This window comes from Herpailurus yagouaroundi, unplaced genomic scaffold (assembly GCF_014898765.1).
Source record: "Herpailurus yagouaroundi ecotype Mexico unplaced genomic scaffold, PumYag 211, whole genome shotgun sequence".
Lineage (NCBI taxonomy): Eukaryota > Metazoa > Chordata > Mammalia > Carnivora > Felidae > Herpailurus > Herpailurus yagouaroundi.
The window spans coordinates 1,320,752-1,334,085 of NW_024412442.1; the positions used below are offsets into that span (position 1 = coordinate 1,320,752).

A 13,334-nucleotide genomic window follows, 5' to 3' on the forward strand; every position below is an offset into this window, starting at 1 on the left:
TAAATTAATTAATTAATTAAATAAAATAAAAAGAATCTCACTTGTGTAAACTTTCAGAAGTATTTGCTCATGATACTAACGAAGCATGGATATGATAGAACTGAAAAGTCACAAAATAATGTGTGTCCATCCTCTGCCAATTTATTTTACAAGAACAAAAAGAAAAAGTAATCAATTTTCCTACAGTTACAATACAATAGCTCGTAGCTTACTTGATTTGTAACCTTTATTTTGCGATCTTTGTCTGAGCCATTTGAGGGTCTTAATCAGAATGACAGTCTAGCTTAAGTTGGTATACAATAACTAATCTTATAAATAGACTTAGAAGAGAAAGGGGGTGAAAAAATAGGAACTTCAAATTTTACGTGGTTGGATTAAAAAATGTGTGCGAGGGGCGCCTGGGTGGCGCAGTCGGTTAGGCGTCCGACTTCAGCCAGGTCACGATCTCGCGGTCCGGGAGTTCGAGCCCCGCGTCGGGCTCTGGGCCGATGGCTCAGAGCCTGGAGCCTGTTTCCGATTCTGTGTCTCCCTCTCTCTCTGCCCCTCCCCCGTTCATGCTCTGTCTCTCTCTGTCCCCAAAATAAATAAAAGGTTGAAAAAAAAAATTAAAAAAAAAAATGTGTGCGATTAATGGGAGTCTCACCATTAGCCCAGCGGAGTCAGGTAAAATTACCGGGGATCAGACGGGTTTATAGACCATCCTGTAGTCAAGTGTATACCGGACAAGAAGCCAAATAAAACACCTCAAAAGTTATTTCTTTGTGTGACTCAGTGATCTGGTCAGATAATACAGGCAGATGGCCCTTTATTTTTCTCTCCTTAAAATGATTGTGTTCATGAGACTGCCCCTTCCACTTTAAAATATTTCATTTACTCCCTGGTGTGATTCCATCCTGTGCAGCTGTTCTCTGGAACAGAAGTCGTTTATCCCCATCCGCCCTCTCTCCCACCTAAATGCATGCCACCATACCATGGAAGCTTTGAAGGAAATGGACATGAGTCCCAGAACTACCTTTTTGGTTGTGAACTGAAGGCTGACAATGATTATCACTTTAATGTGGATAAGGTTGGAAACGAGCACCAGTCATATTTAAGAATGGCCTGTGCAGGGGCTGGTACAAAGGAAGAATTGAACGTTGTTGAATCAGAGGCAATGAATTACTATGGCAATCCAATTAAAATCACACTGGCAACTTTGAAAATGTCTGTCCAGCCGACGGTTTCCCTAGGGGGCTTGGAAATAATACCACCTGTGGTCTTACAGTTGAAATGTGATTCAAGGCCTGTGCACACTAGTGGACAGAACTTTATAGCTGTGGAGGACGATGCAGAGTCAGAAGAGGAAGAGGGAAGGGGATATGAAACTCCTTGGTATATTTGGAAAGTGTTCTGCTCCTGAAAGTGGCAGCAAGTTTCCACAGAGAAAAGTAAAACTTGTTGCTGATGAAGATGATGATGAAGAAGATGATGATGAAGAAGATGTGAAGATGATGGTGATGGTGGTGATGGTGACGAGAAGGAAACTGAAGACAAGGCTCTAGTGAAGAAATCTATACAAGACACTCCAGCCAAAAATGCACAAATATCAAACCAGAGTGGAAGAGACTCAAAATCATCAACACCAAGATCAAAAGGTCAAGATCCTTCAAAAAATAGGAAAACATTCCCAAAACACTGAAAGGGCCTAGTTCCATAGAAGATATTAAAGCAAAAAATGGCAAACAAGCATAGACAAAGGTGGCCCTCTTCCCAAAAGTGGAGGCCAAATTCATCAATTATGTGAAGAATTGTCTCCAGATGGCTGACCAAGAGGCTATTCAAGGCATCTGGCAGTGCAGGAAGTCTCTTTAAGAAAACAGTTTAAGCAGTTTGTTAAAATTTTCAGTCTTGGGGCGCCTGGGTGGCTCAACCGGTTGAGCTTCTGACTTCGGCTCAGGTCATGATCTCACGGTCTGTGAGTTCGAGCCCCGCATTGGGCTCTGTGCTGACAGCTCAGACCGTGGAGCCTGCTTCGGATTCTGTGTCTCCCTCTCTCTCTGACCCTCCCCCAGTCAAGCTCTCTCTCTGTCCCACAAATAAACATTTAAAAAAATTGTTTTCAGTCTTATTTCATTTCTGTAACAGCTGATATCGGGCTGTCCTTTTTATACTGCAGAGTGAGGACTTTTCCTGTGATGTCTGATCAATGTTGTCCAGGTTCCATTACCAAGAATGTGTTGTTCAAACTTCCTGTTCGTTTTTAAACATGGAACTCTACCCTTTGCTTGGGTTCTGGTACATACGGACTGTTAGGATGTGGTGGTGGTCAGACAAATAGAAATGGTGGGCAGATGAAAATGTGCATGTGAAATAAACTCAGTATTTTAATAAAGCAAAATTAAATCATTTAAAATTTAAAATACTAATACTCCCCTGAATTCATATTTCCCTTTCAAAAACTGTAAACCAAACACATGCTTCTTACAAAAATCCCACATAGCACGAGTCCTCCTCAACCAGTGATGGAGCAAATCATATATTTAAGTCAATTTTAGCCAATATTTAATCCAACTCGTTGGGCTGCGAAGGTGTGCCTTCTTTCCTTTCAGTTCTATTTTCCATTTCTTGGATTCTTCATGGTCTGTCTCTTTTTTTTTAAAGAATATTACCTATTCACTGTCAGACTCCTTCCAATTCAACACAGGGACTCTGTTTTCTCCTTAAAACCCATGGTTCTCTCTGACTGGCAATATCAACATCACCTGGGAACTTGTTACAAATGCGAATTGTCAACACAGAACAATTTAATCAGAAAATCTGGAGACGGGGCTCAGATTGTTTTGTTTTGTTTTGTTTTGTTTTGTTTTACGTTCCTAGGAATGACCTTGTCTCTCTTGTCCACTTAAATTCTTACAATTCTTTTTATGATTTGGTTCAGATACTACCCATTTGTAACATAACTGTAGAATCTTCCTCTGGAGGAAGATTTTTGTTCTAGTGATGTATTTCTCCCTTGTGCCCGGCACAGTTCCCCAAGCACAGAACACACAATTAACAATCCATAGGGCTAACGCTTCATTATACCTTTGAATTATATGCAAACGCATAAAAATATGAATGAACATAATAGTTCAGGTAACTGCACAAAGCATATAGTGTTTTAACCCCAAGAATTCACGGTCACCTGGTAAAGCAAACGGGAGGTAGACCACCAACGGTTGGTAGACCGCGTTAAAGAGTTTGAACTTGGCCGGCAGCCTCCAGGGAAAATTTGAGGCAGGGCAGAGTGTCGACTGGTTCATGTTCTGCTAGGATCGCAGCGGGGCTGAGGCTGGGACGGGCCAGCACTTGACGAACTTGACAGGTGTGTACAGACACGTAGGGGGAGGGGCCTTCCAGGCCAAGAGAAGGGTTGTTTATATTCTTCCTCTTCCGCCCAGTCGTGGGGCAGGGTGCTGAGCAGCGGCGGCTGTCCTGTGGCTCATGTTCCAACACTTTTAAACCCGGGGGAGGGAAATGTACCAGGGGGAGGCAGGAACAGCGAGGGGGAAAATATTTTCCAGAATGCTGCAGGTCAGCCTGGGACACACAAGATCAGTTGACAAGTGTGAGAATCGCAGAAGACGAAAACGTCGCGCCTGTCTCCAAGAACAATAGAAAATACAGACGAGGAGTAAAGAAGACGTTCGAACGTGAGACTCGGTCGTGTGCACATGGAGAAATTTCCAGGGGCGTTTCTCTGCGTTGTAGCCTCCTGCCCCACAGTCTACGGGAGCAGGTCTGGCTGGCTGACGTTATGGGATCAAGACTGGGGAAATAACTTGAATAGAGGCTCTGGATTAGAAAAAAGTAACTGAAGCATGCCTGGGGAAGAACAAGTCCTATGAGGAAAACGGACATCCTATCACTGACAAACACGTGGGACACACGCAATGTTTACACAACTCAGAACACCACCACACACGTTCCCCTCGGGAACGTAGCAGGACCCAAGGCCCAAACAGGAATTGCCTATTTAATTGTCTCATGTATGCGAGACTCTTAAGACAAGCAGCTTCTGTAACACGGTCACATGGTCGATGGCAGGCTGGAATAGGGTCTGAAGGTGAAAGAGCGACTCGGTTAACTGTGGCCAGCAGACAACAGGTAGAGAATGATACCAACATGTTTAATTTTCACTTTCCATCTAGCAGGAGCGTGTAAAAACCGTTTCTGACCCCGTGTTTGCAGTTAACCGGGCATGAGCCGTGAGAAACAGCCTAATAATGACGCTTTGTGCTGCACGCTGTCAGGTGGGTTTCCTCTGGAGGCCTCGTCACGTCCAGGGGCCGGATCAGAGGGGCCCCAACGACCGTCCGAGTGGACGCGCATTTTGTGACGCGGCCTGAAGAGTGACTGCTTGCGTGCGTTTGAAGGATGAGCTCCGACAGCTTGTCCTCGAGCTGGTCTCAGCTTCGTTTCCGTGCTCCCGGTGTGTTCCTCTCATTTCCTGCCAGAAAGGCCAGGAAACCCGTGTGCACCCTGAGCGTCCGCACGGGAGTCACTCCCTCCGTGCTCCCACAGGCTAGGATGAGCATCCGCCGATACTCCTTAGTTCGAGATCACCTTTGATCGTCTCTGGTCCTGAAGGTAGGATATTGGCACAGAAAATAAAAATTAACGATGATGATGGCTGCAGTGAGGATGGGAGCTTTAAAAATGGCTTGCCTCTTTGGACATTACAGCACGCCTAGCACGTAGGTATGATTTGGGGTGAATATAAGGACACGGCATCTCAGAAGGATTAAGGAACGTGTCTAAGACCAAACAGGAACTGGGAGAGCCGAGATTGGAACCGACCTCTGTCAGAGGCTAAAAATCCTCTCCCAATGTGTCCAAGAATTGACTCACCGTATCATGATTCACTTTACCAAATCTCTCAAATCTGTCATTTACTGTAATGGCTTACAACTTCCTTCATTTACAGTGCCCATGTCTTATCCAGGTGACCATGTTTTCTCTCTTTGGCTATACTTCATGCTTTCCAGAATATTTCACCATATTTATTTGATTTAGCGGGTGAAGGACCGTTTCTGCTGCAGCTGGGAAGGGCTAGGTGGACATGCGTGATTTGGTGGGGGGAAGAAGTCCTCATTCCTCTAGTGCACCTGTTACTGTTTCCTAGAAGCAGAAAGGGTATGTGTTAACGGCTGTCATCACCATATCACCACAACGCTGTCAGGACTCCCCCTGGGATGTCACAGCGCGCTTTTATTTACCCTTAAAAATGTGCACATCCTAGTGTGTCCTCAGTACTGTCTCTCTTGTGTCTACAAAACAGTATGCTTTGGCCGATCCTCTCATTCGGATGGTCTGTATCTTGTTTGTTCTTCCTGAAAGAGCATTTATTTATCATTTTCTCTACTCCAAACCTTGTTCCCATGTATAGATTGCCCTCCTGAAAATGTTCTCCCTTCCCCCTCAATCTCTCCCTCCCTCCCTCCTCTTACGGTCATGCATAAAAAGGCTACCACAGCTCAGAATGTGCTCATTTTAGCTAAAGAGAATCATATCAGAATGATGTGTATGAAGAGCGTATTTAGTTCAAGAATAAAATAACAGCCTTCTTTCATCGCTTCAAGTTTTGTGTGATAATACAGGATTAATTTTGGATTTAAATAATACTAAAAGAGGGAGAGAGACTTTTGTCAAGATGAAGTAGGGTTTTAAGTGATTGAGAACCCTGCCTTGGGTTCTCCGTGCAATCTCAGAACCAGAGAGATGAGTAATACTTTCACCTTAATTTCCTCAGTGTGTCTGTCACATTTATATTATTTTCCTAAGGTCTTTCTACTGATAGGAAATTGGAACAACGTTAGTGACATTGGATGATGAAGATTCAATTTTCAGTCTTCCATCAGACACTTTAGCTTTTGTTCTACAATACAAACTTGGTAGGGGAGGGGTCTAGTAAACAGCTTATCTGGCTTTGCCCAGATGGGATGTAATGGTGTCTTAAGTGATTTATGTTCAGAGTGCTCCCCTCAAGGGAGGGAAGCAGCTTTTGAAAAGAAGCACAGTCTTTTTAATCTCTAACTGGGATCTAGAAGGGTTGTTGTTTCAATTTGAACTCAAGAAATAGAAGATTGAGATGGAAAGTATTGGAATATTATACTTACTGGTGGTTCATTGAATGAATGCATGTATACACACACACACACACACACACACACACAGTGTTTTGTCTAATTGAAAATTAAATATCCCAAGTTTCATAACTACCACCATCTACTGTCAGTCAACATTTCGTTAAATCAAACATCCACCAGACTTGCGCATGCTTTGGCACAGCTCAGGGAGATGCTCACAGCCAGTCTTCAGATAAGTCGACGCATGTGCAGAGGAGGCCGCAGGGATCTATGTACGTGACCTTTATGCGAAGCAACTTATCCGTATAGAAGAAAAAAACACATTAGCTAGATCAAATGATAACGGTTCCGTGTAACGGAAAAAGCAACAATTTACGGACTGCACTGATGGCCTTCGTCCCAAGGACCTTGCATCTGGCGGCTCTGAGGAGAGGCCGTGGTGACGCAGGCCCTTCAGCCCGGCTGTGTGGGTCCTGGTGCTGAGCCACGGCCCCGCTCCCCTCGGGCAGGAGGGCCCTGTTCTTTCCCGGATACTCACCCAGTGGATTCCATGATGTATCCAGAGCTCCGGCTAATCTCCACTGTAGTGTGTTTCTCTGTTCAGTGCACTGTTACTCACGCCCCTATGCCAGTAGGTCAAATGCTCTGGAGGCCTCACACAGAGAATCTCTAGGTGAATGCTGTTGAGTGCGTGTGAGAGTGAGAGCAAAGATCTTCACATCCAGGGCCACTTCCCCAAGCCCGTCAGCTTGCTTCCTCTCTGGTTTCCTTGTCTCCGATGTTCTAAACCTTCTTCATCCATGGACCAGCCGGCCAAGCTAGTCACGGCTCCCGTGAGTCAGACTATATTCCTACCTTGGCTATTCTCTCTACAGAAAATGGGTGAAATAGCATCCACTGGGAGGATTCTTTCCTACCTGCTGTTCTTTAGGACCACTCCTGATTTTGGGTTCAGCACAGCCCTCACCCTTTATCAGCTTGCGTCCTATCCTGAGCAACGCAACTGTTAAGCAAGCTTTGCCTTTTTCCTCCTCCATCAGCCAATCGTAAGGCAAACCAGAGTGGACGTAAGTTTGAGCTGAAGAAGAAGCCACAGAGGGACAGTAGTGGACACCAGGGAGGCTGCCTGCTCACAGAGCTTATCTGTGTCCTTTCATGCTAGTTTGTGCCCGATCTTGAACATACCATTTCCTCCTCACTAAATGTCTGCTGCGCTAACCTTACCTTTGACTTGTGGGCTCTCACAGAAACGATTGTGAACCAGTTCTGATCACATGGTCATTTGATATGTCAGGATCTCTATTACTACCAGGTTCATAGCTCTTGAGAAATATTTTTGGATAGTGTACAATTATGTGCTGCCAGTGTCCAAAACTGGGTCCATTAGCCTAGAGCTCTTAGCTATTATTTTCATACTGGGGATGCCAGGAGCTCTACACAGGGAATTTTCCAACTGCATAGAGATCTCTCGTGTCCATTGAGTTGTATTATTCAAATGACAGGGCCACTTAAGTTGCCACCTGGACCACAGAGCCCTTTTGTATTCTGAATCCCACGCAAAACGGATGGTTTTCCATGTCTGTCTTCATCTGCTCAGGCTGCCTCTGTAACAAAATTCCATAGCCTGGGCGGCTCAAACGGCAGACATTTATTTCTCACAGTTCTGGAGGCCGGAAGTCCAAGATCAAGGTATCGGCCAATGCGGTTTCTAGCTTGCAGACGGCCACCATATTGCTCTGTGCTCACATGACTGCTTCCTCGTGAGCATGCAAGAGAGCTCTGGTGTCTCCTTCTTGGTCTTCCCAGAACACTAATCCCATCATGAGGGCCCTACTCTCATGGTCTCGTCTAAGCCCAACTACCTCTCAAAGGCCCTCTTTCCAAATACCATCACCCTGGGGGGCAGGACTTCAATACATGAAGCTGGGGAGAAGGAGACACAATTCAGGCTATAGCGATGTCACTTGGTCAAAGCGGTAAATGTGACACAGCTTTGTTGACAAGTTTGGAACATGCTGTCTCCAGAACCAGAAGATTACCAGGTATTGTGCTTCTTTCTGAGTAAGATGACAACACAAGGCAGAGACTTTTCCTTTACTTTGGAGATCATGTCCCAGTATCCCTTGGACACCTAGATCACTAAAAGAATCACTGATATGTGAAGGTTTTCAACCCTTTTTTTCCATTTCCATGGTCTAGAGTGCAGGTATCTTACCAACACCTGCAATGTATTTGCCAATTCTTAGTCATCTACTTCAACGACATGCCATTGACACGATGACCAATGTATTGTTCGGCGGATTGTATAGATCTTCCAGATGCATCCAGATTGTATTTTGAGAGAGGGCAGGAGAGTTATCTAGCTCTGAATAACATCATACACATGCACTGTTTTCTGTTCCATGAGATCATGAAATGCATCTGGTCCATCCACCTCCATAAGGACGGAAAAGAGCACATTTATCAGACTTAAGAGTTAATTACTGTATAATTGAGTCTATGATGTCGTCCCAATTTCATGCTCTGTCCCGTACTGGTTTGGCACTCCCCATACCAGTTTCCATACAGACTATCCTAGCTTTTACCGCCTTGCAGCTCTTCATGATACGGCCCGTGTGACTCCCACTTCACCTTAAATCTGTGATTAATGACCTTCAGCTTTCCACTGTCTGTCACTGATCTATCAATTACCCCCACAGTGTCATTCAGTTCCTTAGTACTTATCATTCATATTTGTGAATTAGGACATTGCGCTTGCCAGTACATTCCCCGCCTCAACTATCTCTCCTTCGTTCAACACTAGTAACCCCTAACAAACGTGCACCTCCAGCATTACAAGGGCTGCCATTGCTCCGTCTACCAGCTACGATAGATCTTCACTTTCACTTGTCACTGCTGTGGGATCCACGCCAGCGTCTCACTTTAGAGTCCGCCTCCTGAGCACGCTTCTGGTACCCGCGGTCTTACGGTGGAGTCTGTAAGATGGAGACGTGCTGGATCGACGCCTATGGGAAGGAAGTATCATTGGGAGGTGCCAGGCTGTTGGGGCGGTATGGCAGACGGTCCTAATCAATCTCGCAGGCAGCCTTGGACTTGGGATGGTCCTTGACAACCTCCCTGCTCTGAGGAAGAGAGCCAGCCCAGACCAATACTGGGATATGGGATAAGAGGCAATGGGTCTTTCTGGCTGACAGAAGGTTCCAGAGAGGAACTCAGCCGAGCACGATTGGTTCCCAACACCCTCCGAAGCTGGGGGAGTCAGTACCTGACAGAGTTGGGGACGGCATTCCATGGACTCCCAATACAGCAGCTTTAAAGGACTCCATGAGAGTGCGAAATGAGAAATCCTCATTATTTCTTCTTTTTTTAATTTTTTTTTAATGTTTATTTATTTTTGAGAGAAAGAGAGACAGAGTACAAGCAGGGGAGGGGTGGAGAGAGGGAGACACAGCATCGAAGCAGGTTCCAGGCTCCGAGCTGTTCCAGGCACAGAGCCCAACGCGGGGCCTGAACTCACGCTCTGCGAGATCATGACCCGAGCCGAAGTCAGAGACCCAACTGACTGAGCCATCCAGGCGCCCCTCGTTATTTCTGATGAACCTTCACCCCGAACCTGTGTGCACATCAGAGACAGAAAGTAACTGAGTCGCCGCAGTCCTGGCTGAGAAGACTGGTGAGGAATAGAGAAGTTCTCCTCCAACAGGATGGAGCCAGAGTTCTAAACAGAGTTATCAGGGATTCTGTCCAAGTGGGGACATTCTATTCTTTCCCCTGTGGATGTGGCTGGATGCTTTCCTGCCTAGCTATGTCTCAAAGAATCCTCATTGCACATACACATAGAGGTATTTTATGATTATCCTTTCTCTTCAACCAAGGTAACTTAGTTTTTACAGGAAAAATGGTATTTAGGGCAAAATGGGAAAGCTTTGCCAAAAATCTTTTCATGCCAAAAATCAGTTTATTAGTCTTGAATTTTGCTGCTTCTCTGTATTGTCAGGTGTTGGCAAATGCTTTTAGTATCACGATAGAATTAACATCATAAATGTATGATGCATAACACTGACTGATCCTTGTTCAGGGTTCATTGTGTTTCAATTTCCTTGACAAATTAAATACATGTCATCAATATTACTTCATGCAATGTGTTTTAAGGAAGCACAATTTAGTCAATTAAGTTTACGTCAGGGCAATATAATGTTTTAACTTATTTACTTAAACACAGAATCAAAATTGACAGACGTAAATTTGTATTAGTAATAGCACATGATGTATCATTCTTTATAAAAGCCACATCTCAGCATCTTCTGGACATGTGTGAAGTATAATCTATTCTGAAAGACTATATTCTCTCCATTTTTCCCCAGATTGTTGGCGCGGAGATATTTTAGAACACTAATTGGGCTTACTTTGTAAATCGTATATTAAAGGTGATCTCTCTCTAATAAGCACATGGATAGTATCATGCAAAATTACTTTTCATTTAATTTAAGTGCTTCAATTTCCGTGGTTGACATAATCCTGTAGCTTCACATTTATAGCTGGGATAAAGCCACTCTTTATTCAAGAATTTTTTTCAGCAGAATGGATTGCATTTAAATGTAAATTCAGTTTTATGAAGCTTAGAAAACCTGTTTTTTGACATGGAAATTTTTGAAAAAGATAAATGAAGTGAACTGATGTAACACAGAACAAGAATAATCCCTCAAATCTTAATCAGTTAAAGAGGGGATATAGTTTCATAAAATAGCATAGTATAGTAAAGTCAGAGAAAATTTAAATGTGATAAAGAAAAATAAAGAAAAATTATGTCACCATTATACTTATGTGAAAGGAAAGAACTGACTCCAAATTATTACAGCAAATCAGCTGCTAGAATTTTCTGAAGCTCTTTATAGCAATATTATCATTTTCTGCACATACCTTTTTGTGATCTGGTATTCCTCCAAGAGTATACTTTTTGTTTTTTTATTATTAAAAATGATAATGTGATGCTGCTAGAAACTGTGTATGTCACATGCAATCTGCTAAGGGACAGGTGCTATATTGAGATACGTACTTGGATGGGACACACTAGGAATAATATTTAATACTTGGAGATAGCAAAGTAAGAAACCATCAAAATAAAACACACAGTAGTTCTCATCTTAAGCATATGTTCAGCTGAATTGATATTCTAAAATTATTAAAAGTCTGCTCACTTTGTAGTTGTGATAGATTACGTAACTTTTAAAGAGCACATATTACCTTTATAGATCACATAAGTTATTAATATTTGATCCATTTACTTGCTAAGTGAAATAAAATGTATTTATGTTACCTCTGCGTTCCAAGGAGAAGAAAGAAGGGTCCTACGGAAATGATTTCATTATTAGCTTCTACACTCACGCGGAGGGTGACATAGAATTAATGTCAGAGTTGTTAACACCAATGGCAAGCTTCAGGCTTTCAGTTGATGGAGATTTCCCACTTTTGCAACTGGGTCTAACTTACTAGAGCAGGGGAGAGCTGGTTGCTTAGCAACATTTGTATGTCTATTGTTTAATTTCATGAGTTGTCTGCCTATCAGTGTAGAATTTACCACAAAGTAAGAGTGAGAACAGCAGCACACCCCGAACGCATTCCTGGTTTTACCCGGAGTGTCGTTGGTCAGCATGACAGACAGGAGAGAAGAGTGTAATTTGAAATATCTGTGGTATGGTCTAGGGATTCGACAAGGGATTTATTGTGCCTTAAAATCAGAGCCATGAATTTAAAAAAAAAAATTAGTTTTTGTTCAAATGCCAAACAACTAAAAGCCGGTCACATTTTCCTTCCTGTGGCAAGAAAACTTAGCTGTACAATATTTTAGAATCTAAAATGCATACCTTCAAAACATTTATATTGACCAAGACATCAAGTTATTAATTGTGTCAAATATAATTCACAGAAAGTGTCTGAATATGCTGCATAAAAAACAACGAAAACTCATGTAAATTTATTCAATGATGGTTCCGCTCTACTTTGGGGAGCATTTTATACAGCAGGGATATTAATGTGCACTCTTCCATTTATTAGGAAAAAGACTGAAACCAATAGCTCTGCCTCCTTAGCTCCATTTTCAAGTCAGGGTACAAATGGTGTGGGATTTAATCACCGCTCGTGTAACTGCAGCGTTTGCCTCTATGGAACTTACTCGTTTGGGGATGAAAAGCCCTACGTTCTATTTGCTTTCACTCGGAATTCTGGGGAACCTACAGATTAACAGATCCTGTTCGGAGGGTTTCCGTGGAAGGCACACGTCTTGAAGTGACCACATTTTCTCATTTCTCTTTGTGACTTAGCACGGTGCTAAATGCCTGGGTGCAACCCTCAGGACTTTCTGAGACACACCGTTGCAGCATCAAGAGTGGAAGCCCCTGAAATTCTGCTTCAGCGTCACATGACTTGGTCTTGTCAGGGTCAGATTTCTACATAAATATGGTGGGTTGGATAGACACGTCTGCCTCCACCTGCACTGAGTCCCACCAGGGATAGGAAGTGACCTTTCAAAGGACAGATTATCTCGAGAAAAAAGAGAAGAGACCAAAACGTTTTGGAGACTGAAAAACAGAGGACTTGTGGTGATTTACCCAGCAGTCCTGAATCCTAATTAGCAGTGGATAAAGCTGGAGAGGTCACTCTACCTCATCCCCACAAGACCCAGAGATGAGTAGCACCTAGGATAGACCTCTGGGCAAACTGGGGATAAACCAGAATGCTTGCCATAAGTTGCTTTTTTTTTAGACACTAAACCCCCCTATGGCTTCCTTCCTTTGAGAATCTGGATGGTTACTCCTCTCTGATGTGACAGATTATTAGGGGTGTGTTTTTCTAGAAAACATAAAGCAGAATGGAGACCAGAAGGCACTGTTGAAGGAAAGCAGTGCCATTAAAACAGGCGTCGACTGAAATTTATGTTGTGAATACTGGGTTCCCACCCTCTTCTCCTCCTCAGCTCCCAGCATGACGGCGGCACCCAGGTAAGAGAATGTTGTATTGCGGATTGCAGGTGCAGACGGGACATCACCATCCGAAAGGAAAAACACTCCAATGTACTAATATTCCCTCCGTGAAGACACAATCCCAGGGAACCCTGCAGTCAACAAACCCACCTATGGACACAAAACTTCCAATCAGCTTTTCACTGGCCCTCTCATATGTAAGAGCAGGTGGATAAAGATCACCATGCCCTTAATTAAACCTCTATAT

General features: G+C 43.5%; 1 pseudogene; it reads left to right on the top strand.

The window, feature by feature from the left end:
* The first annotated feature begins 1,081 nt into the window (after positions 1-1,081).
* Positions 1,082-1,883, top strand: LOC121016529 (nucleophosmin-like; annotated as a pseudogene).
* The last annotated feature ends 11,451 nt before the right edge of the window (positions 1,884-13,334 follow it).